This window comes from Macaca thibetana, chromosome 8 (assembly GCF_024542745.1).
Source record: "Macaca thibetana thibetana isolate TM-01 chromosome 8, ASM2454274v1, whole genome shotgun sequence".
Taxonomy (NCBI): Eukaryota; Metazoa; Chordata; class Mammalia; order Primates; family Cercopithecidae; genus Macaca; species Macaca thibetana.
In genome coordinates, this window is record NC_065585.1 from 43830635 (window position 1) to 43853403 (window position 22769).

Below are 22769 nucleotides of genomic sequence, written 5' to 3' on the forward strand. Positions count from 1 at the left end.
GTGCACAGGGCTACATTTTTAAAAACGAAGGGTCTGAAACAATGTATTTACTCACTGAACTTGATTTAGTCCTAACCACAACTTGCTAGTTTAGTTTAGCCAAGCGGTTATGCTTCTCTGGGCCTGCGATGATCCATAGAGTAGGTGATCTATCTTTTAGCGCCGAAAGTGGTAATTTATTAATTCAATCAACTGTAGTTGAGTGCATATTACCTGTACAGTGATTTGCTAAAGATAGGAGCCACAAAACTAGAAAAACAAACAAAAGCATGGTCTCACTCTCCAGAAGCTCCTAGCCTGGCCAGTGACAAAGGGACCACTGTGGTGGAGCAAAGTAGTGCATCGGTGGACCTCATGCCCAGGGTGCTAAGGGACCACTTGTGAGCAGCTGCTATTCCTGATCCCAAAGGAAGGCAGGCAGAAGCGGAGAACCGATCCCACTTTCAGCTGTATATTAAATGCTGCGCTATGCGATAGAGTATTACCGGGTTGGGGCCAGCACAGCTTCTCTGAGGCCTGGAAGCAGGAGAAAGCTTCTGTCAGACAGAAAAGCAGCAGAAAGATCAGAGTGAACAAAAACCAAGAGTTTTTACTGCTTTTTATTTTTCAGGTCTGTGTAGATAGGATTCTGGGAGGCAGTGTACAGAAGGGAGTGGGAGTCCAGAGCGTGGCAGGACTAGGGCAGGAAAGACCTTGATTGCCCTGATACAAATCCCAGCAGGAAGGAGCCAGCACCTCCCCAGTCACAACTTCCAACACCTGCCGCTGAGCTGGGCCCGGGAAAAGCAGTCCCCTAGTGGCGAGTTTGGGAGCTCCCGGTTGCTCGTGGCCTGAAAATCTTGCTCCAAAGAGGACAAATTCTAAGGGCTCTTCAAAACCCCAGAGGAATATAAGCCCACTGGAAATGTAGGTAATCAGCTATGCAAATGTGAGGTTAGTCACACATAGGAAAGCACAATAAACAAACCAGGGATCTCATGAGAAAGTACCAGAAGACGCCTTGGCTTAGAGAGCAATCGGACAGCATTTCCCCAGGGCAAGGATCTGCTGATCCTGAGTGTCTGAAGGGTTGCTTTGCATGTGGCTTCAGCAGATGTGTCCATTTGCATGTAGGTAAATTTCTGCATATAAGGTCTCAGTACCAAGCAGGTCTTCAGAGGACTGAATGTTACAGGATTAAAATCTAAAACTCATTTAGCATTCACCAGTGCAACCAGCTAATAGGCATCAAGATTTATATCAGAGGATCAAGATCTGTAGTTGGTTTAATGGTAAGAAATACTCTTAGAAATGGAGCTTAGAAAAAAATTTAGAGACATTTATAGCAGCCTCAGAGCTGCCCCCTTTGGCAGCTCTACAGTTTCTCACTCTATCCTCTGTACAGGAAGCGGTGTTTCCAGGATCTGCTTCCCTGTGGGCTCTGTCCACAGTGCTCTTCAGGGCTGCTCATGGCTGGCCTAATGATGTTGAGCGCTACTGGCTTTTCACGGGGCCAGGGCTGCTGGACACCGTGCAATGTGCAGGACAGTCCTGCCAGGCGAAACTGTCCCTTCTCCTGCATGACTCTGGAATGTCCCACTGAAATTTTATGTACATGAACCACCTGCTGAAAAACTTCTGAGCATAAAAGCTAATTCAATTTGGATGTAAACAAAGTATTTTTCACATGGTTTAATGCACACTGAATTTTTCAGCAATGCAAGTACCATGCAAACTGGGGAAAAGACTAGGCTTAGTTTTATTCAGAGCTTTGTTGGGAGTTGTTCACTATGTCAAAGAAACTTGAGGTTAACATGTGCAGCCGCTCCATTTGTGGGGTTCCATGTAGGGGGCCAAGTGTTTGCCTACTTCCTGTTGGCTTCTGGCAAAATCGGGCCTCCACTTCTGTCTACTGAAATACATATGCTTTTGTTGGAAGTTACTGTCTTTTTATTTCTTCTCTAGGGCATTGTGTTGATTTTTTGAAATTAGGCATATAGTTAGGTTATTATCTATTAATTTTAATTCAACCTAGTAAAATGGGGGAGGAAGGTGGTACAAAATATTTTTTTTCTCCCTTCCTTCCTTCCTTTCTTTTCTTTTCTTTTCTTTCTTTCTTTTCTTTCTTTCTTTCTTTCTTTCCCTTTCTTCCCTCCTTCCTTCCTTCCTTCCTTCTTTCCTTCATTCCTTCCTTCCCTCCTCCTTCTTTCCTTCCTTACAGGGTCTCACTCTCTCACCCAGGGTAGAGCACAATGGCATGTTCACGACTCACTGCAACCTTGACCTTCCAGGTTCAGGCAATCCTCAAGCCTGAAATTATTTCTTTTCTTTTCTTTTCTTTTCTTTTCTTTTCTTTTTTTTCTTTCCTTTTCTTTCTTTCTTTCTTTCTTTCTTTCTTTCTTTCCTCTCTTTCTCTCGTTCTCTCTTCCTCTCTTCCTCTCTCTCTTTCTCTCTTTCTCTCTTTCTTTCATTTTGTTTTGGTGGAGGACAGAGTTTCACTCTTGTAGCCCAGGCTGTAGTGCAATGGCGTGATCTGGGCTCACTGCAACCTCCAGCTCTTGGGTTCAAGCAACTCTCCTGCCTCAGCCTTCCGAATAGCTGGGATTACAGGCACCCGCCACCTTGCCTGGCTAATTTTTGTATTTTTAGTAGAAACAGGGTTTCCCCATGTTGGCCAGGCTGGTCTCACACTCCTGACCTCAGATAATCCATCCACCTCAGCCTCCCAAAGTGTTGGGATTACAGACATGAGCCACCGTGCCCAGTCAAAAATATTTCTTATATAAGGACCTCCATGTCTGACAGGGTAGAACACAGAGGGATGAATCTGGACTTTCTGACTCACAGCCTCCGCTTCCTTATCCCCTAAATGGAAAGAATGCCTAACTCATAGGGTGGGGCCTGGGAGTGTTTCTTTGGAGCTCAGAAAGGGATAGAGGATATGAGAGAAGCAGCATTTATTGAGCACCTACCATGCATCCAGTTTTTTGCTCCTTGAATCCTTACAACAGCCTCAGGGACTAAAAACGATCACACTCACCATCCCCCTGAGGAACCGGGCTTAGAGAGAAGGTGTGTCTACGTGCACTCCGATCTTCCCGGCCCTTCCTCCATCAAAAATATTACCAGTTCTATTTTCTGACTGCATTGGTATAAAGACAAATACATTGATATGTATTAAAACATTTTCTTAGACCTAAAGTTATATATATGTATATATTTGTAATTTAAAAAATAATATTTTTATGGGCTCCTATGAGTGTGGTGGGCCCTAGGTGTGGTCTTCCTGTGCCTGAGGGGTAAGTGGGTCCTGTGTGTCTGGTCCAAGATCACAGAGCCCTAGTGGTGTGCTGGGGGTTCAGTGCTCCCCATACATGATGTGCTTTGGGGACCCCAGGTGAAGGGACGGATGGAGCCAGGAGGGCACAATGGGGAGGGGAGGAGTTTCCATAGCAACTTAGCCAAAAATGAATTTTCAAAATGTGAGTATTGGCTGGCTTCCTCTAGACGCTGTGTACTACTCGTGATAAAATAAAACCAGCATTCTTTTATACTTAGAAGGCAGGCAACCCTGCTCATAGGCAATACTGTCAAACAGATAAATAAGCAAGGGGTCAGTAATCGCGTGACTCTCTAATAAGGCTTCCTTTAATGGTAGGTAGTCACTTTAATATTTACAACTTAAAGTTGCATAGAAACATTTAAATTATGAGGAAAGTAATGAAAAATGAAAGGTAGGTCATCTCTAACCTATTGAAACTTCATAGGAAAATAGTAGCTGAGTTCTAAAAGTTCAATCTAATATAATCTTTTCAGAATATCTGTAGGCAAATGGTACTGCTCTCCACCTGGAGAGGCACTGAAGGGTGTGTGTGTGTGTGTGTGTGTATACGCACACGTGTGAGGGGTACACCTTAGGTGCCAAGAACTTTCAAAAGGACTGAAACTGGTGGAGTTGGTTGCATCTCAGAGCCCCAGTGAGGCTGCAGTCGGATTCTCATGGTATGAGGTCGACATGCAAGGCAGAGCCCTCAGGCCTCAGCGGGGTTCATAGAGAGCAGGAAAGCGCATTGAGGGGGCAGGGTACTCCTGGGGACTCACGGGGCCCTGGTCTGGGAGAACTGGCATGGGGTGGGCAGCAGAGTACCCCTGTGGGTAGGCCTCGAGATGCTGAAGATCTCCCCAGTCAGTGCTCAGCATGCATGAAAATGACCTGGGCGGTCAGGGGAGTGGGAAGGTGGGAGGCGGGGCAGGGCCAGGTTGAGTGGATCCCTGGAGTAGCTCGCTATATGAGCCTGGGGAAATTATTCAAACCCGAGGGCTTAGAGCCATCCTCCACCTTCGGTGGAATACGAAGTGGTTGAACGGTGGTCCCCAAACGGTATGTCCATGGCCTGGAATCTGCACATGTGACCTTATTTGGAGAAAGGATCTTTGCAGATATAATTAAGGATCTTGAGATGAGATTATCCTGAATTACCTGGGTGGGCCCATAATCCTACGGAGAGACAGAAGAGGAGAAGTCATGGACACAGAGGAGGAGGAGGCCATGTGAAGACAGAGGCAGAGATTACAGTGATGCAGCCACAAGCCAAGGAAGTCCGGCGCCCTCAGAAGCAGAAGAGGCAAAGAAAGGTTCTGCCCTAGAGCCTCCAGGGGTAGCATGGCCCTGCTGACACCTTGATTTCAGACTCCTTACCTCCAGAACTGGGAGACAATAAATTTGTGGTTTTAAGCACCTTGTTTGTGGTACTTTGTTATAGCAGCTCTTTACTCTGCAGCCCAGCATGAGAACATTGAGCTGTCATCAAAGCCACAGGGTACTAAAAATGAAGATTTCACAGAAAGAAATCTGATCAGACCCAGGCTTTCAGGCGCCACCCGGGCTGGGAAGCCTCATCCTGAGGTCAGTGCTGTCATGAACCTGGGCTCGATCTTGTGACACTGACTTTGCCAAGCCTCTGCTGGACACTGCCAGTGTAGGCCACTCTGTAATGTGGGGCCTCAGTAAGGTCCTTGATGCTGAGATTGAACAGAAGCTCGGTGTCTCTTAAATAAGTTACGTGAATGCATCTCTATTAAATGCTTTTATTTTCTCCCAGACTTCACTTTATGAATGGGATTTTAATAGCTGAAATTATTGGATCTAGAGATGTACTGTAATATCCATTGTAATGTTAAGAAGCTACCTTTCCATTAAGTGGCTCTGAACCCTGTGACAAGCACCTGGTGACAGTGTCCAGGCATCGGTGGAAGCAGCACTAAGAGGAGCTTAGTGCTGCAGCCGTGCTTACTACTCCTTCCACCAAGCGAGTGACCAGGGATACAGCATCAGAGCAGCCACATAGCTGGGGATGTCCAGCTACAGAACCGGGGCAGAGGCGCGGGAGACGCTTTGCAGCAAGCACAGGGAACATCACACTGTTGGCTATAGCCAGAACCCTGGATGCAGATGTGGGACCCAGTCCCACGCCTATCAGAGGAAAGAGGAAACCGCAGGTCTTGGGGAGCCCCACAGTGGTGGAGGTCACAGCCACACACTTACATTTTGGCTTACCTGAAATTAAAAGATGGGGATTGACGTATGCCTGGTTTAGGCTAAGCAATTTGCATGCGTTATCTCTTATAATTCTCACCCAAACCCTTTAATCCCATTCTATTATTTATTTATTTTTGAGATGGAGCCGTGCTCTGTTGCCCAGGCTGGAGTGCAGTGGCATGATCTCAGCTCACTGCAACCTCCGCCCCCCAGGTTCAAGCACCTGAACTCAGGTGATCCAACCGCCTCAGCCTCCCGAAGTGCTGGAATCATAGGTGTGAGCCCTTGCCTGGCCTAATCCCATTTTATAGAGGAGAAAATGGAGACTTGGGAAGTTTGAATAACCTGCTTATGCTCCTGTAACCCCACTGTCAGCTAGGATTTGCATTCAGATGGGTCTGCGGCCAGAGTTCAAAAGCTCAAACTGCCTCTCACTGGGCGAGGAGTCCATTTTCCCAGTCACTGAAACTGTTCCTTGCAGTTTTTTCTATGTCTTCTGTTTTGATAGAAATCTTGTTACCCTTATTGCATTATATAGTGATTTGCCGTATGAAACTGAGCATTCTAAGTCTAAGTCACACTTGATGGATGACTCAGGCTTCTTGACAACTGGGCTGAGCTCTCACATGGTGATGCACTCGGGGGCTCTCTGTTCCTGCTCTATTTAGTCCCAGTCTTCAAGTTTTTTCGTTTGCTGTTCTTTGGGTTTTTCTGTTCACAGTCTTAATACCATCTTTCTGAACTTGAGTCTATCTTTGTACCTGCCTCTAACAATATTTCCCTCTTCCAAACAGTACTTTTTCACCCGTTATATGATTTGGTTTTCTGGCATTTATTTGGTTTTCTGGTATGCTAGAAAACCAAATAATCGAGTTCGAATTATGTCTAACATAAGAGCAAACAGACCTTCCATAAGGACCTCAATGTCTCTCTCACAAATAAGCTACATGAATTCATCTCTATTGAATGTTTCTGTTTTCTCCTGTGCTTCACTTTATGAATGGGATTTTAATAGCTGAAGTTATTGGATCTAGAGATGTACTATAATATCCATTGCCATGTTAAAGAGCTACCTTTCCATCAGGTGCTTCTGAACCCAGTGACAAGCGCCTGCTTTCAGGAGCCAAGAAGTCCCTGGCAGAGTGCAGGGGCCCTCAAGCAAGGATTCTGGAGTGCTGATCGTTCTTCACTGAGGTCCAAGGAGAGCAATCTGATATCTAATTGCCGCCTAACAGAGTCGCCTGAAATATTTGTGTTTCCTTGTTCATATGAGGAAGTAGATTTCAAAGGAATCAAATCTGAACCCATTGTTTTACTCTAAAATACAGTAATTGATAGAGAAATGAAATCCCACCTTTTACCTCGTCCCTTGTGACACAATATCGCCACCTGCTGGCCAAAACATCACAGCGCAATTGTGCGCATCAATAGTTTGTTCGGAATGCGTATTAGCTGTCAACCTTGAAATACAGATTACAGCAATCTGTGTTCCAATCCACAACTTAGCACGCTAATTCTAAACTTCACGAAGCCAAGTATCAAGCCCCAATTACACTGCTTTTCTCCAGAAATACGCTTTCTTTTAAAATCAGAAATTACAATATTAAGTCTTTTATGTTCTTAATTTACTATAGCTTTTACATTTAATAAATATAAATTATGAAAAAATATAATAATAGGTGTATTGTCTGATAGCAGGCAGAAAGCACAGTGTGTGCCAAAGAGAGACCTGGTTGCATAATCCTGCTGTCCCGTATATTGGCTATGTAAATCTGGGCCTCAGTTCCTTTATTTGTAGAATGGAAATAAGAATACGTACCATAGAGTGCAATCATGCGAAATAAATAACATCAATTTGTTACCTAGAACATGTTGTTCAGGACATGCTGATTTAGTCTCCTTTTATTAAAGAAACGATCATTCTGTTAACTATGCACACACCCACATTTCCTCTAAAACTACTACAAGAGAAATACGATTTGAAAGCATAAATCTCATACAAGACTCTAAAAGCAAAAGCAGAACTCAGATGGTAGAATAGTTTATTTTGTGTTTGTTTATTGACTTTATGGTTCATTACAATAACTTTCACTGAATAGCTTCAAAGGAAAAGAATTTAGTGCAATAAGGTTCTGCAATTACAAACATACGTTTCATTTTTTAAGTGAATCAAAAACTTTTATCTGAGGAAGCAGAGGACTAAAGAGAGCTCAGTGAATAACCTCTATGAGCTGTCGAAGTGAGCAAGCCTCCAAAGGGGTACTTGTGTGTGAGTTTTCAAAAGAAAAATACTGCATTCAGAGAGCAGAGGTAACTTTGCCTGGTTATCTTTGTTTATCTGATATTCTGACATGAAATGCCTCCTTCTCAAAGTATTATAATTGTTTCATTCTAATTCTATGGCTCATTATAGTTCCTTTTAATATTGTATTGGTGAAGAGGGTGGATTCTAAAGTCAGGTTCAAATCTTGATCTTGAACAAACTACCTAAATTCCCTACACCTTGCTTGTAAAGTTATTGCTGAGGTTTGATGAAGCAATGCATGCAATGGCATGTGGTTGGAACAATGCTGGGAATAAAGTAAGTGCTATACTCATATCAGATAGCGTATATTTAAGGCAAAAAACATTACCAGGGATTTCAAAATGTCATTTCTGGCTGGGTCCAGTAGTTCACACCTGTATTTCCCAGCACTTTAGGAGGCAGAAGGGTGTTTTGAGGCCAGCAGTTCAAGACCAGCCTGGGCAACATAGAGAGACCCCTGTCTCTACAAAATATAAACAAAAATACAAAAAAATAGCTGGGCATGGTGGTGCAAACCTATAGTCCCAGCCACTCAGGAGGCTGAGACAGGAGGATCGCTTGAACCCAGGAGGTCAAAACTGCAGTGAGCAATGATGATGTCCCTGGATTCCAGCCTGCATGATAGAGTGAAACCTGTCTCTAAGAAAAAGAAAAAAAGAAAAAACAAGGTTATTTTTTAATGATAAAGTGGTGAATTCACCTAGAAGACATAACAATTCTAAAAGTTTACATAGCTAATAACAACAGAGATTTTGTTGATTGGTTTCATGGGTATACACATATTTCAAATTTATCAAATCATATGCTTTAAATATGAGTAATTGCACATCAAGCATACCTCAATAAAACTGTTTTTAAAAAGTGACACAAGATAGATGCAGGATGGTTGGCAATATGACTGTAGATATAGCCTGATTTGAGAGGCGTTAGGACACTTTCACTTCTCTATCCCAAAAGACTACCATGTCGTTTTCATGAATGACTGAAATTACCTCATCATAGTTTCTTTCTTTGGGAATAAAATCATATTCCCTCTTAAAATGCAAAGAAGAGTAACTCTTAACGTGACATTGGTTGTTTTAGTACCTCAATCAAACTGAATTTGTAAAATTATTTCCATTTTTCCAAGGGCCAACTTGGATAAGGATGAAGGGGAGGGAGAGATCCTGATTATAGGTGTAGTACACACACCTGCTATTTCCACCCACCCACTGTCCATTCTACTTTCTTCCCATAAGAAAATCCTAGTTTTCCTTTGAGGACACTGCAACTTCTTGACTCTCAGTCCATGTGACTTTGGTGGGGTGGACCCCACCCTTCCCCCCAATCATGGACATTGAGCAAGAAATGGATCAAGCCAATTATCTTGATGAACAATCTTCATGCCCAGTGATCTTGGGCAGTATCCTCCTACACTGCTTCAGAATTGATCTGTGTGGTCAACAGAATAATGCCGAAATGACAGCATGTACTCAAAGTCAATGGGACTCAATTCCAGGAATTTTCTTGGAGATACTGGGAAAAAGAAGTCCCTTTATTTTGAACTTGAAATATGGAAGCCTGGAGCTTTTGAGATTCATGTTCCTATATAGGGATAGTTTGTGAATGGAGGCAAACCGAGAGAGAGAAGAGAGCACATAAAACTAGATATTGTTACAGCATTTGGGCATTGTGGTAAGCAGTCTTATATGGCCCCAATCCTTGTCATCTGGTGTTTACAACCTTGGCTAGTATCCTCCTACACTGTTTCAGAGCAGGTCTCTGTGGCTAAAAGAACAATGTAGAAATGATGGTATATGGCTTCCAAAGTTAGACCATCAAAGACAATGTGGTGTCTGCCCTACTCTCTTGGATCACTTACTCTGGGGAAAGCCAGTCACATGTCAAGAGGAAACTAGAGTCCTCTGGAGGGGCCCAGTGAGGGAGGAACTGAAGCTGTTCACCAACAGCTAACACTAACCAACCATGCGACTGAGTCATCTTAGAAACAAATTGTTTGGCCCCAGTCAAGTCTTCGGATGATACAGCCATAGCCTACATCCTGACTGCAACCTCATGAGAGAGCCTAAGCAAGAACTGCCCAGCTAAGCTGCTCCTAAGTTCCTCACCCACAGAAACCATGAAAAAAATGATTGTTGTTGCTTTTTTCAGCCACTCGGTTTTGGGATAACTTGTCATGTAGCAATAGATAACGAATACGAGTATCACTGTCACTGCCATGCCTGGAATGTTCAAAGCCAGACCCTAGGCCAAGCATAGTATGATGAAAAAAATCACTGGTCATCCTTCCCAAACTCCCCAAACTCGTTCCCGCCTAAAGGTGTTTGTACTTGCTGTTTTCTCTGCCTGGAAAATATTTCCTCCAGAACTTTCCATGGCTACCTGATCATTTAGGCCTCAGCCCTGTGTCACATCCTCAGAGAGGCCTTCCCTCAATACTACATCGAAAAAAAGTGTCCCCTCTCCCAGTCACACTCTATCACATAGACTTATTTGTCTCTCTAGAACTTGGCACATTATGCAATTATCTTGTTTATGGATTTGTTTACTTGTTGTTATGTGCCTTCCTCCAGCAGACCATGAGTTTCACAAGAGTAGCAGCTGTGTCTGAATGGTTCACCACAGTATTCCTGATGGCTAGAACATAGTCAGTAATTGCTTTTTCAATGAAAAAGTTCCACTCTTTGCTCATGGGTGACCTTGTCAAGTCATGCCCTCCCTGCCCAAGGTTGTTGTAAAGGTGAAATGGAATCACATACGTGAAATTACCTCATATACTTGCCAACACATGAGACATCTTCAAATGTCTTAGCCTAGTTTCCCTAGAAAATAGGCTGAGACAAAGCTTAAGTGCAATGCTTTATTGGAAGGAAAATCCTAGGGCTGGGAAAATGAGGGGAAAGGAAAGAAAGGCAGGGAAGAGTAAGAAGCCAATACAGAGTAGTGCTACTGAGAGGCCCACTGCTTCACAGATACAGCCAGCCACTTGGCCATGGGAGACATCTCCAGATAAGCTGTAGAAAAACACCACCCTTCAGAACAGTCCCTCACTGAGAGGAATGCAGAGGTATTTAGTCCATCCGTTTCCCCTGTAACATGCTTCGCAATGGTCAAAGTGTGCCCCAAGAGGAGTTACCTCCCTTCTACTTTGGGGATTCATCACGTAGTCATCAAGGAAGCCAGACTCCACTCCCTTTGGTGTGGCACTTCATCTGAAACCTAAAGTGATGTATGGACCCAGAGACTCTGGGCTCTAGTCCCCAAGGGTCCTGAAGATAGATGAGGTTAAGAGAGTCTGAAGCAGTCCAGGTGTGTCTGATACATCAACAAATGCCAGTGAGTCCTGCATGTGGGCAAGAACTGAGGCCAGGACCCAGTCCTGGGACTGAGGCACATAGGGGTCAGGGATGGAGGACAGTTTGATCACAGGTTAAGAGGCTACACATTAAAGCAAGGATGTCAAGAGTGTCCAAGAATCTGAGAGGAGGGCAGATCTGGTTCTTGGTCATCTGTCCTCAAGGTCCTCATGGCCCTGCAGGTCCAGTCATTAGTCTTCCCTGCTGGTGTCTCTGTGGCATCTGTGTTTTCCATCTGCTCCCTGGTCATCTATCTTTTCCCACCCTCTTATCCTAAGCACAAGGCCTTCTCAGGTTCTCTGTCCCTCTCCCTTGGGCATCCGACACTTCCTTGGGGAATCCCAGGAATTTTGGGATGTTTGTTTGTGCTCTCTTAGGAAATGAGAAATGCAAAGACCTATGATATGGTTTGGCTCTGTGTCCCCACCCAAATCTCATCTCAAATTGTAATCCCCACATGTTGAGGGAGAGACCTGGTGGGAGCTGACTGGATGATGGGGGTGGTTCCCCCATGAGATTCTTTTGACTGTGAGTGAGTTCTCATGCGATCTGATGGTTTAAAAGTGGCAGTTTTCCCTGCACTCTCTTTCTCCTGCCACCTTGTGAAGAAGGCGCTTACTTCCCCTTCACCTTCCAAGGTGATTGTAGGTTTCCTGAGGCCTCCCCAGCCATGTGGAAGTGTGAGTCAATTAAAGTCCTTTCTTTCATAAATTACGTAGTCTCAGGTATTCTTTATAGCAGTGTGAGAATGGACTAATATAGCCTATCTCAGACTATTTCCTCCTGGACATATAGGCTGCCATTTCTAGCTTGTCATAACCATACTCTCAAAAGAGACTTATCCACAAGACTCTCCTGGGAAGAGAGGTCCAGGTCTTCTCTGCTCCTGAATATTACTAAACCTACTCGGGATTTTTAACATGCACAGCCCGACCCTGGGTCTCAACCCAGGAGGACTGTTTGCAGAGATGTATACCAGTTTCTAACCCCATTACTCTTCTCTTGTACTTATCTCTCTTTTTCAGCAATCGTTAGAACTCTTCACCTATTTTATCTCTTGTTTATATTTATAAATATATATGTTTTGCTCTGAGTTTTTTAGGTATGGTTTCTGAGGCTCAAAGCCTGGTACTTGTAATTTCATACTTTTTTGTCTCCAAGATATGTTCATTACCAAATGTTTGATAGTTTATTTTAAAACGCAGTTGACACTTTTTCTTTTCTCAGAACGTTTGCTGGGTCTTTTTTCCCATGAGGCAAAAATTCCATTTGGTCTCTTACACTGCCCAGCACTTGCAGTTAGGCAGGGCCACTTGACTAGTTCTGGCCATGAAATATGGGTAAAAATAATGACTGCTGCATACCTACATCCATGTACAATTTTTTGTGCTTTCTTCTGCTGTGCCTACCAAGGAGGACACGTACTCAAATGATACAGCTACAAGGTGATGGCACCCGCTTTAGCCTGAGTTCCTGAGTGACTATATGGAGCAAAGTCCTTCACTGACCCACAGTGAACATGTAGCATGAATGAGAAATAAACTATTGTGTGTTTAACTATTGAGATTTTTGCAGCTGTTTATTATTGCAGCACAGTCTGGCCTATCCTGACTAATACCATAGGCTGGAATGCTCTTATGCATTGATTGAGGAAGTACCAAGAATATAATGAGACTCTTGAGGGAAAAAGAAAAGAAACAAACCTTGGTTGATACTATAAACTATTATCCCATGACAATTTTATAAGGCAAGGATGTTATTCAAAATAATGAACAACCTGTACAGCATGAGTCCAACTAATCAGAACAGTCACAGAAACAAATCAGAAGAGATATCACCCAGTAGAGTATTCAGGGATGTGTCAGCTGAAGATCCTTGGCATGTGGTCAAACCAATGTGAGCATTAAATATCTTGAATATGGAATAAATGAATGAGCGATACGGCTGATTATAAGCTGAGTTCATGGCCTCTGCATCTAAAATTTACTTAAAGAAGGTGGACCTCAGAGTCTGGAAGGTTAAATGGATGCATTTCCCTGGCTGTTCCTTCTGTTTCATCCTGAAAAAAAATAATATTAAAGCAACTGGATCTCAGCATCTGTATCTGCTTATCTATTTTATGGCCAAATCATTTCTTGTCTGTTAACATTTAGCCTGCTCAAAATGTGGCCATTTATATGTCCACTTATTTATTGATATGTTTTCAAGTGTACTTCTAATTGTCTGGAATGTCAAATTCTTTCTGGGAAGCTCAAATAATTGACATATTCCTGCCACTATGGATAATCAATAGTCTAGTGATGTCCTAAGTAACAAACTGAGAGACCGAGAAGACCTCCTGAACCATCAGAGAAAGATTCAAGAATGTTCTGGGTGGTTCTAAGGTTAAGTACACACTGCTGTGGGCTTATTTGGACATGGGCCGTTGTTATATGATTGGAATATTTGTCCCCTCCAAAACTCATGTTGAAACTTGTACACAAATGTGTCAGAATTGATTGGTGATTGGATCATGAGGGCTTTGCCCCAGTGAATGGATAAATCCATTCATGGATTAATTGATTAAAGGGTTAATGGATTAATGAATTATCATGGGAGTGGAATGGGTGGCTTTATAAGAAGAGGAAGAGAGCCTGGGCTAGTACACAAACGCACTCAGCCCCCTCACCATGTGATGCCCTGCCTACCTCAGGATGCTCCAGAGTCCCCACCAGCAAGAAGGCCCTCACCAGATGCAGGCCCTCGACCTTGGATTTCTCAGCCTCTGTAAGCATAAGAAACAAATTCTTTTTTCTTTATAAATTACCCAGTTTCAGGCATTCCCTTATAAGCAACAGAAAACAGACTAATATAGTCATTACTAATGCCATTTTTGTAACTTTCATCTAGCCAAAAGAAACAATTCACAAAGAATCTCATTTCTCAACCATTGAAAGAAATGGAAGTTTTCCATAGTGTAGCCAGTGAAAGCTTACACATTACAAGAGGCAATGAACCTGGAAATAACTGAATGGCTGAAATTATGTGCAAAAATTCTGTCTTTGTACTTACATGCTTGGCACATTACACATGCATTTCTAGCTTTATACATGCCCCAAGAATATTTTTAGAAAATGAATAACCCCCAAGTTGCAAAGATAATTTCCTTGCAAAGAAAGGACTTTTTCTGACTAATCCAAATGGCAAAATAAAAACAGGAGACAGAAAGATAAGTCTAAATCTTAAAAACACTTGAATTGTAGTTAAAAGAAAATCAAAGCCTCAGATGGTAGAGTTTTGATGCATTTAGATGAAAATTAAAATGAAGAATGGAGAAAGCACTAAGTAATCCTCTTCTGGTTGAGTCAAAGGATTTGCTTCCTGAACTTAAAGTGATGATAGAAGGAGGGAGTACATGGTCTAGCATCTGAGCCTGGGGAGGAGTGTGGCAGGAATGCTGTCCTGACAGCAAGGTTGGAAGGGGAAAAGAAAGCTTGCTTGGCAAGCTTGGTCAAAGCTTGTTTGTTGTAAAATCAATGTAGGCAGGGAAGGAGAGATTTCTGGAACAGAGATTCCTTAACTTGGAGGAACAACAGCTGCCTCCAAAGATCCAAATGTCCTTTCATTTATTTTAGAAGAGATAAAGAAGGACATATATTAAAAACTAAAGAGACTTGGGGTTAAATGAGAAGATCTGGAGTCAGAAAATACAGATACCAGAATTTTGTAGCTACCAGCAATTTATGTTATAGAAACTTTTTAAATATTGGGAACAACTTCTCTTTTTTTCCCAACACGGAGAAGATTAAATGGGGAGGATGGAACTGGAATTTTTTGCAACTTCTATTTCTCTATTTCAAAGCTGCTAACAAGACTGCCATAAACTCCAGCTAGGCTGCAGCTGGAGCAAATTCGGTCTGTGGGTCATTCTTATGAGTATTTGACCAAGCAACTTTGCCATATGACTTTTCATAAGCATAAATCTGGAATTGTAAAAGAAACTGAAATCAACATTTATGGAGTGGGTCTAAAGGGCAGGCCCTGCAGACCTGAAGTGTAGGTCACAGTTGCTGCAAAGATTCCTTCCTGTCTTCTCCTGGCAACTGTCCCCACTCCTACTCCCATGCCCCAACCTTGCTCTTTTCTCCTGGTCTCTCGAGGTCTCATCCTTCTCTCACTATCTGCCGCAGATGTCCAAAGGGACTGAGAAAACTCCACTATTATAAAGAATGAGAGAAGGGAGATTGAGGAATAACTAGCCATCTGCCAATCACATCATGCTCTTGTTAAGTGTCTCAGCATCAGAGAAGATACTTCATTCTAAATCACTTTTGCATTCCCAGAACCTAGTCCAGTGCTTGGCACATAGTAGGTGCTTAGTAAATGCTTGTCAAATAAATTACTATCATGTAAGAGAATCACAGAGCCAGATTTTTAGTGTAAACTTTGTGAGGGTGAAAATAAAATGCCTTTTAAATAAGTAAAGCATTGAAGATACTATTTATTTGTATCCTAATCTAGTACTCAAAATGCAGATGACTTCTTATTTCTTTAAAAGGGGGGAAACCTTTACATTAAAACAACAGACAAGAGGCAGAAAATGAAAAGACTAATAGGCCTAAAGTTAGGCGTAATCTCACCGTCTTGAGTTTTGATCTCAGCCTCCTCACTTACCCAAGAAGGCATCTGTCATCCCTGAAGCCTTAGAAGGAAGTTCATCCTTCCTTAGAACCAGAAAATAATGGGCACAATTGTCTACTGGCCCCAGGCAAAGGGTGGCACTAATAGGGGAAAGGAGAGAGAGGTGATGATAAGGCTAATCTTAGACTTGTAATTTTCAGGGACATGGCATCAAAGAAAACACCACTGGTTTGCTAATAAACAGCTTAAGTCACCTTTAAAGCAATAGTGCAACACCAACATGGAATTCAGTGTCCTCCCAGGAGGTTTTGTAGCTTCCACTAAAAGCAGGTCTTGGAAAGGCTCCTTCCAGAGCTCTGCCCAGCTGTCTCCTTCTGGCTCTTGCAGTGTGTTTTCCTTTGCCCCTCACAGAGCCCCTGGTCCAATGGGAAGCACAGACAATTACAATCCAGAGGGATGGATAGAAGACACCCTGGAGTGTGGCCAAGGCATCCGGGGCTCACAGGGATGTTGGTGTGCAGAGTGGCTGGGCGGCTTCATGGAGCAGCCCAAGCTTCAGGAGAGATTTAGAGGGCAAGCAAGAGTCATTCAGCCAGGGACTGAGGAAAGGAGGAGACCCAGACCTGAACAAAGACAAAAAGCAGGAGAGAGCGTGGCATACCTGGAGAACTCCAGATGGCTCAGTGAGGTCTGTGAGGAAGGTGCCATATGGAGCAGGTGCTAGGCCTACCATGCCAAGAAGTTTGGATCTCATCTGTTGATGACAGGGAGCCACTGATGGGCTTTAAGAGGAAGAATAACATCATTGGGTTGTGTCACGAAAATCTGGCAGCCATATGGGGCATAGAAGAGGGAAGACTGGGGACTAGAAAACTAGTGAAATTGTTCAAGGGACACAAATGAACATCTGGCCAGGGAAGGAGCCGGTAGGATCAGAGTTGGGAGGACAGATCTGGGAGCTTAGAGGAAACCTGCAGGCTTTAGACAATGATGGTCTCTGAGGGAGTGAGGGAGGGAAAGGAGGCAACGGTAGCTTTCAGGGCTTCTAATAGGAGCCATCTGAAGCTTGATGGTGCCATTACACCTTAGAGGAGCAGAACTGGGAACACAGATACTTTAGAAGTGACAAGCCTGGTTTTGTTAGATCGAGTTTGAAGTATCTGTGGGACATCCAGGTAGAGGTGTCCAGTCGGCAGTGGGTACTGAGGTCTGTAGCACAGGAGAGACCAGGCTGGTGAGGGACACCTGACACCTGTCTGAGTTCAGGTTCCCAGGAGTAAGGCCACAAGTTGAGGATTCATATACAAGTGGTTTATCACAGAAGTCCTCCAGGTGGAGACCAGTGAAGGAGTGAGGAGCACAGGAGGGAAATGGAGGGAGCTCAGTATATTGGTTTCCAAGAGCTGCCATGACAATGTAGTACAAATTGGATGGCTTGCACAACAGAATCATATTTCTGGAAGTCCAAGACGAAGGCGTCAGCAGGGTTGGTTCCTTCTGAGGGCTGTGAAAGAGAATTTGCACCCTGTCCCTCTCCTGGCTACTGGTGGCTGCTGGTAGACTTCAGTATTCCCTAGCTGGCAGATGCAGCACTCCAATCTCTATCTTCATCTTCACACAGTGTCCTCTCTGTGTGTGTGTCTGTGTCCAAATGTCCTCTTTCAATAAAGACTCCAGCCCTATTGGATTAGAGGCCCATCTACTCCAGTATGACTTCATCTTAATTTAAGTAATTATATCTGCAACAACCTTATTTCCAAATGAGTTCACATTCTAAGGTAGGGGAGGTTAGGACTTCAACATGGGAATTTGGGGTAGACACAATGCACCCCACAACATGAAGCAAGGTGAGATCTAAGCAACAGGTTTGCAAGGGGAAGTCTCAGCCTCACTCCCCTGGGAAACTGTGGGTAAGAAATACCTCAGAGTCATCCCAATCTGAGCTTGGCTTTCATACTCCTGGGCTGACAGTCAGCAGTTAATGGTCTCAGGGCTGTAGAGGGAGAAATGGAAACTGCTAGTCACCTCTAGAACTGTGTGTAACTTTGTGTGGTTAAAAACACAGTAAAAGAATTTTTAGGACCAGGTGCAGTGGCTCATGCCTGTCATCCCAGCACTTTGGGAGCCTGAGGTGGATGGATCACCTGAGGTCAGGAGTTTGAGACCAGCCTGACCAACATGGAGAAACCCCATCTCTACTAAAAATACAAAATTAGCTAGGCGTGGTGGTACATGCCTGTAATCCCAGCTACTCAGGAGGCTGAGTGAGGCAAGAGAATCACTTGAACCCGGGAGGCAGAGGTTGTGGTAAGCTGAGATCACACCATTGCACTCCAGCCTGGGCAACAAGAGCAAAATACTGTCTCAAAAAAAAAAAAAAAAAGAATTTTTAAGAAGCACTAACATTGTCCACTACAGTGGTCATTAAGATTGAAGGGTTAATTTGCCATGGGAATGGCTGAAAGCCAAAGACCTATATTCTAGAGGCAGGAAGAACAAGAGGAACTTGTGAAGGAGAAAGAAGGTGGGCAGAGGAGTCAAGAATCCAGGTAATGAAGATATTAAACCAGGTGCCCTAGTTTTATAGTAACTTTGGATCCCAATTGAAAAATCAAGACAGCTGACCAACCAGATATAGATGGAGACAAAGAGACACTTTTGAAATGAAGACTGAAAAACCTGGGCCATGTAGTTGTTATATCTGGGCTTACTGTGTGCTGGAAACCCGGCTGATGGAGCCTCAGGACCAAGATGAAGAAGAGGAAGGCTCCTACTCCCATCTGCTGATCTCATTCCATGATGACCACCATGTTGGAACATTCACATTTCCCAGTGTCCGGATTCTGGCTCCTGGGGAGTTGTCTAATAAACAGCACCAAGCACTCTGGTGGTGACTGTAACCAGAGTCATCTGAAAAAATCATAAAGTAAAACCACATAGCTCTGATTTGAAAAACATCATCTAAGACAAGAAATCTATTTGATGTCTGAACATACTCATGATCTCTGCAGGCCTGGCCAGCCAACTTTCAATCAAACCACAATGTCTAATAAAATGTTTCTCTGTATCTAAGAAAAAAAACAACAACAACAGCAACAATAAAAGACCTCTTCAAAGATCGAACTATCCAGGAGATCGAAGTTTGAGAATAAATATTATTTTCACATATTTCTTTTAAAAGGAGTCATACTTCTCAGGATGGTTCCGTAAATAAATAATTATCCAAAGGGCATTGTCTTCACCCTAGCTTTCTTCTTCTTCTTTTTCTTTTTTTTTTTTTTTTTTTTTTTTGAGACAGTCTTACCCTGTTGCCCAGGCTGGAGTGCAATGGTGCGATCTTGGCTCACTGCAACCTCCACCTCCTGGGTTCAAGCAATTCTCCTGCCTCAGCCTTCCGAGTAGCTGGGATTACCAGTGCCCACCACCACATTCAGCTAATTTTTTTTTTATTTTTAATTGAGATGGGGTTTCACCATGTTGGCCAGGCTGGTTTTGAACTCCTGACCTCGTGATCTTCCAGCCTCTGCCTCCCAAAGTGCTAGGATTACAAGCGTGAGCTACTGTGCCCAGCCCACCGTAGCCTTCTGAGTCTGAGATTCAGAGGGGTCCCAAGGAAAATCAGGTAGCTGCTACCTCAAGAAAGGGATGCTGGACTGGCAGGAGTGACAGATGTCCAGACACAGGATTTGTGAGTGTCAGCTGATCATGACCAAGTATAGACCTCCCTGTGGAGACAAACTGAAAGGCCATGTGGATCTAGGAGAGCAAGGAGTCCCACAAACATCTCAAACAGTGACACCGTTTACAAAAGGCTGCCTTCTTTGCTTTCATACCTAGTCAGAAAGACAAAGAACTGCAATACTGCTGGCAGTTACTATTTAAGGATTTACTTGTCAAGTTGCTAAGGAAGTTGCAGAAACAGATGGACAATACCACTTAGGAGATGAAATCTTCAGAGTTCCTGGGGGTTATGGAGCCCCATTCCCATCCCTCCCTCACGCCATCTGGGCTTTGATGTGGGCTGTGACAAAAATACCACCACTTTACTGCAGAACTGCAGGATTTAAAATATGGCAATTTCGTGGAGTTACATTGATAACATCCCTCAGTTGGTGTCTTAGCTGCCATATCTCTCTGAGAACCTTGCTTCAATTCTTTCTGTGATACCTGGAAAGCAAACATTTATGAAATGAAGAGAAGAAAGTATGAATAAGGAATATGCAATTGACATCAATATACACCAAACTAGGAGCTAGACACTGCCACATGTAATTTAATTTGATCTTCATAGTAATCCTGAAATGCTGATCAGAGAGTTATCTTTAAAAAACTTAGTCTGTAGTTTGGGAGAGAAAGCATACACAGAGAAATGTTAAATGATGAAAACAACAGGGTGCAATAACAGAAAGGATTCATTCATTCGTTCATTCATTCATTCATTAATCAATAAGCAATTACTGAGCACCTGAAAGGCACTGTCCCAGGTACTGGATAAACCATGGTGAGGAGCTCACATTCTACTGAGGCAGACGGTCCATGAACAACATCAACATGGAAAGCAGGTGGTGACAAGCGGGATGGTGGAAAGTGCTCTGGAGAACCCAAGGCTGCCAAGTGTGACACCCAGTGAACTGCCATGAAGGGAGAGAGGAAGAGAGGCTGAGCCTGGGTTGCTGAGGAGGACGCCCAAAGGAAGAGAACTCAACCTTGAACTTGAAGGATGAGTAAAATTTAAGTGAGAAGAGTGCATTTATTTGTTCACCACTTAGGCAATATTTAGTGAGCACTACTGTCTATTAGAAATTCCAGTAATAATTAGGCTTTGTCCAGTAAATGATTATTACTGGAATGCCTGACAGAGAGATAGTCGGCCAGTGAGTTAACTTAGCTTATTTCATGTGTGTGCGTGTGTGCGTGTGTGTGTATACATACACACATATATATGTATATGTATATATATGTGTGTGTATATATATATATGAAATATATAGGCCAGGCTTGGTGGCTCACGCTTGTAATCCCAACACTTTGGGAAGTCGAGGTGGGTGGATCACCTGAGGTCAGGGGTTCGAGACCAGCCTGGCCAACATGGTGAAACCTCATCTCTACTAAAACTATAAAAATTAACAGGGCATAGTGGCACATGCCTGTAGTCCCAGCTATTCAGGAGGCTGAGGCAGAAGAAACGCTTGAACCCAGGAGGCAGAGGTTGCAGTGAGCCGAGATCGTGCCACTGCACAGGGTGACAGAGTGAGACTCTGTCTCAAAAAAAAAAAAAGAAAGAAAAATATATATCTCACATATATATAATATATATAATCACTTACACGTGTACACACACACACACACACACAGAGCTTATTATTATCTATCTACCAGGCAAAGTTCCAAGTGCTTTATATACTTTACTTCATTTCACCCCCAATGTACAAATGAAGAAATTGAATTACAGAGAGATTGAGTAACTCTAAGTCACAAAGCAATGGAGCTGGAATTTTTTTTTTTTTTTTTTTTTTTTTTTTTTTTTTGAGACGGAGTCTCGCTGTGTAGCCCAGGCTGGAGTGCAGTGGCCGGATCTCAGCTCACTGCAAGCTCCGCCTCCCGGGTTCAAGCCATTTTCCTGCCTCAGCCTCCCGAGTAGCTGGGACTACAGGCGCCCGCCACCTCGCCCGGCTAGTTTTTTTTTTTTTTTTTTTTTTTTTTTTTTTTTTTTTTTTTATTTTTTAGTAGAGACGGGGTTTCACCGTGTTAGCCAGGATGGTCTCGATCTCCTGACCTCGTGATCCACCCGTCTCGGCCTCCCAAAGTGCTGGGATTACAGGCTTGAGCCACCGCGCCCGGCCCGGAGCTGGAATTTAAACCCAGGTAGTTTGGTTCCACAGCAGCACTTTTAAGCAGGGGTCTGCAAAGTATGGCCCATGGGGCAACTTCATTGCACTACCTGTTCTTATAAACACCACTTTACTGGAATATAGCTATACCTGTTCGTATTATCTATGGCTGTCTTTATGCTATAAAGACAGAGAGACCATATGGCCCACAAAGCCTAAAATATTTACTATCTGGCTCTTTACAGGAAAAGGCTGCTGACCCCTGCCTTTAACTATCACACCACACTGCTTCCATAGATGGGGTGGAGACGGTGATAAAGTCTAGACCCTGCCCTCGAGATCATCACAGCCTGGTAAAAATAAGAAGCCATTTCAGTGCATCCTGCTCTCACTATGTAACATAAAAATAACAATTAACAAAACAACAATGCAGCAATAATGACAATAACAGTAATCATAGCAAGCATTAGTTGCCATCAATGGGTGCTCAATACACCCACTGAGTTTTATATTTTGTCATCGAGTTAGTTATATATTTTGTAATTGAGTTGTATATTTCATGCACAGTTCCTGAATGGTCTTCTAACTAATCATTTCTGGTACCATGTCAAATGACTCAGATGGCTCCCATGCCATTTCACAATGAGAAGGAGTAAAGGAGCCGATCACTATTCCAGTGCCAGGTGCTGGGCTGTGTGCTTCAGTACCCAGCATGTTACCAGGTTTAATAGAAATGAAAAAATATAGGATTTCTGCTTTCAGCTAGGGACCACACTTACCTTCCTATCTTAACCAACTGAAAAAATGGACAAACTATATGAAACAATGTTCTTCAGACATTAAAACCTGGCCATACAGGTGATCACTGAGAAAAGGAAAACAAACAAGGTGAGTCCTGTGAGTGCCTTAGCTCGGGACTTGGAGCAAGTTTACAGGCTACAGGGTAAGAAAGGTGGCCCCAGACAGAGCCTGGTGGTCCCTTGAGTTGAAGAAACTCAATTCCTAGAAAGAGAGACAAAGATGACTAAAATTGGTAGGAAAAATAACAGTGTGACATTGTGAGATAACAAGAAATATATATATTTGATCTCCACCTCCAGTTCCTGACATAGTGCTCCTGAAGCCCTTGTAAATGGTGG

At 43.3% G+C, this 22769-nt stretch overlaps 1 protein-coding gene across 3 annotated transcripts in view; it reads left to right on the forward strand.

Moving 5' to 3' along the window:
• Positions 1–22769, forward strand: part of ZNF706 (zinc finger protein 706) — a 664654-nt gene that overhangs the window by 508002 nt on the left and 133883 nt on the right. The window lies entirely within an intron of this gene.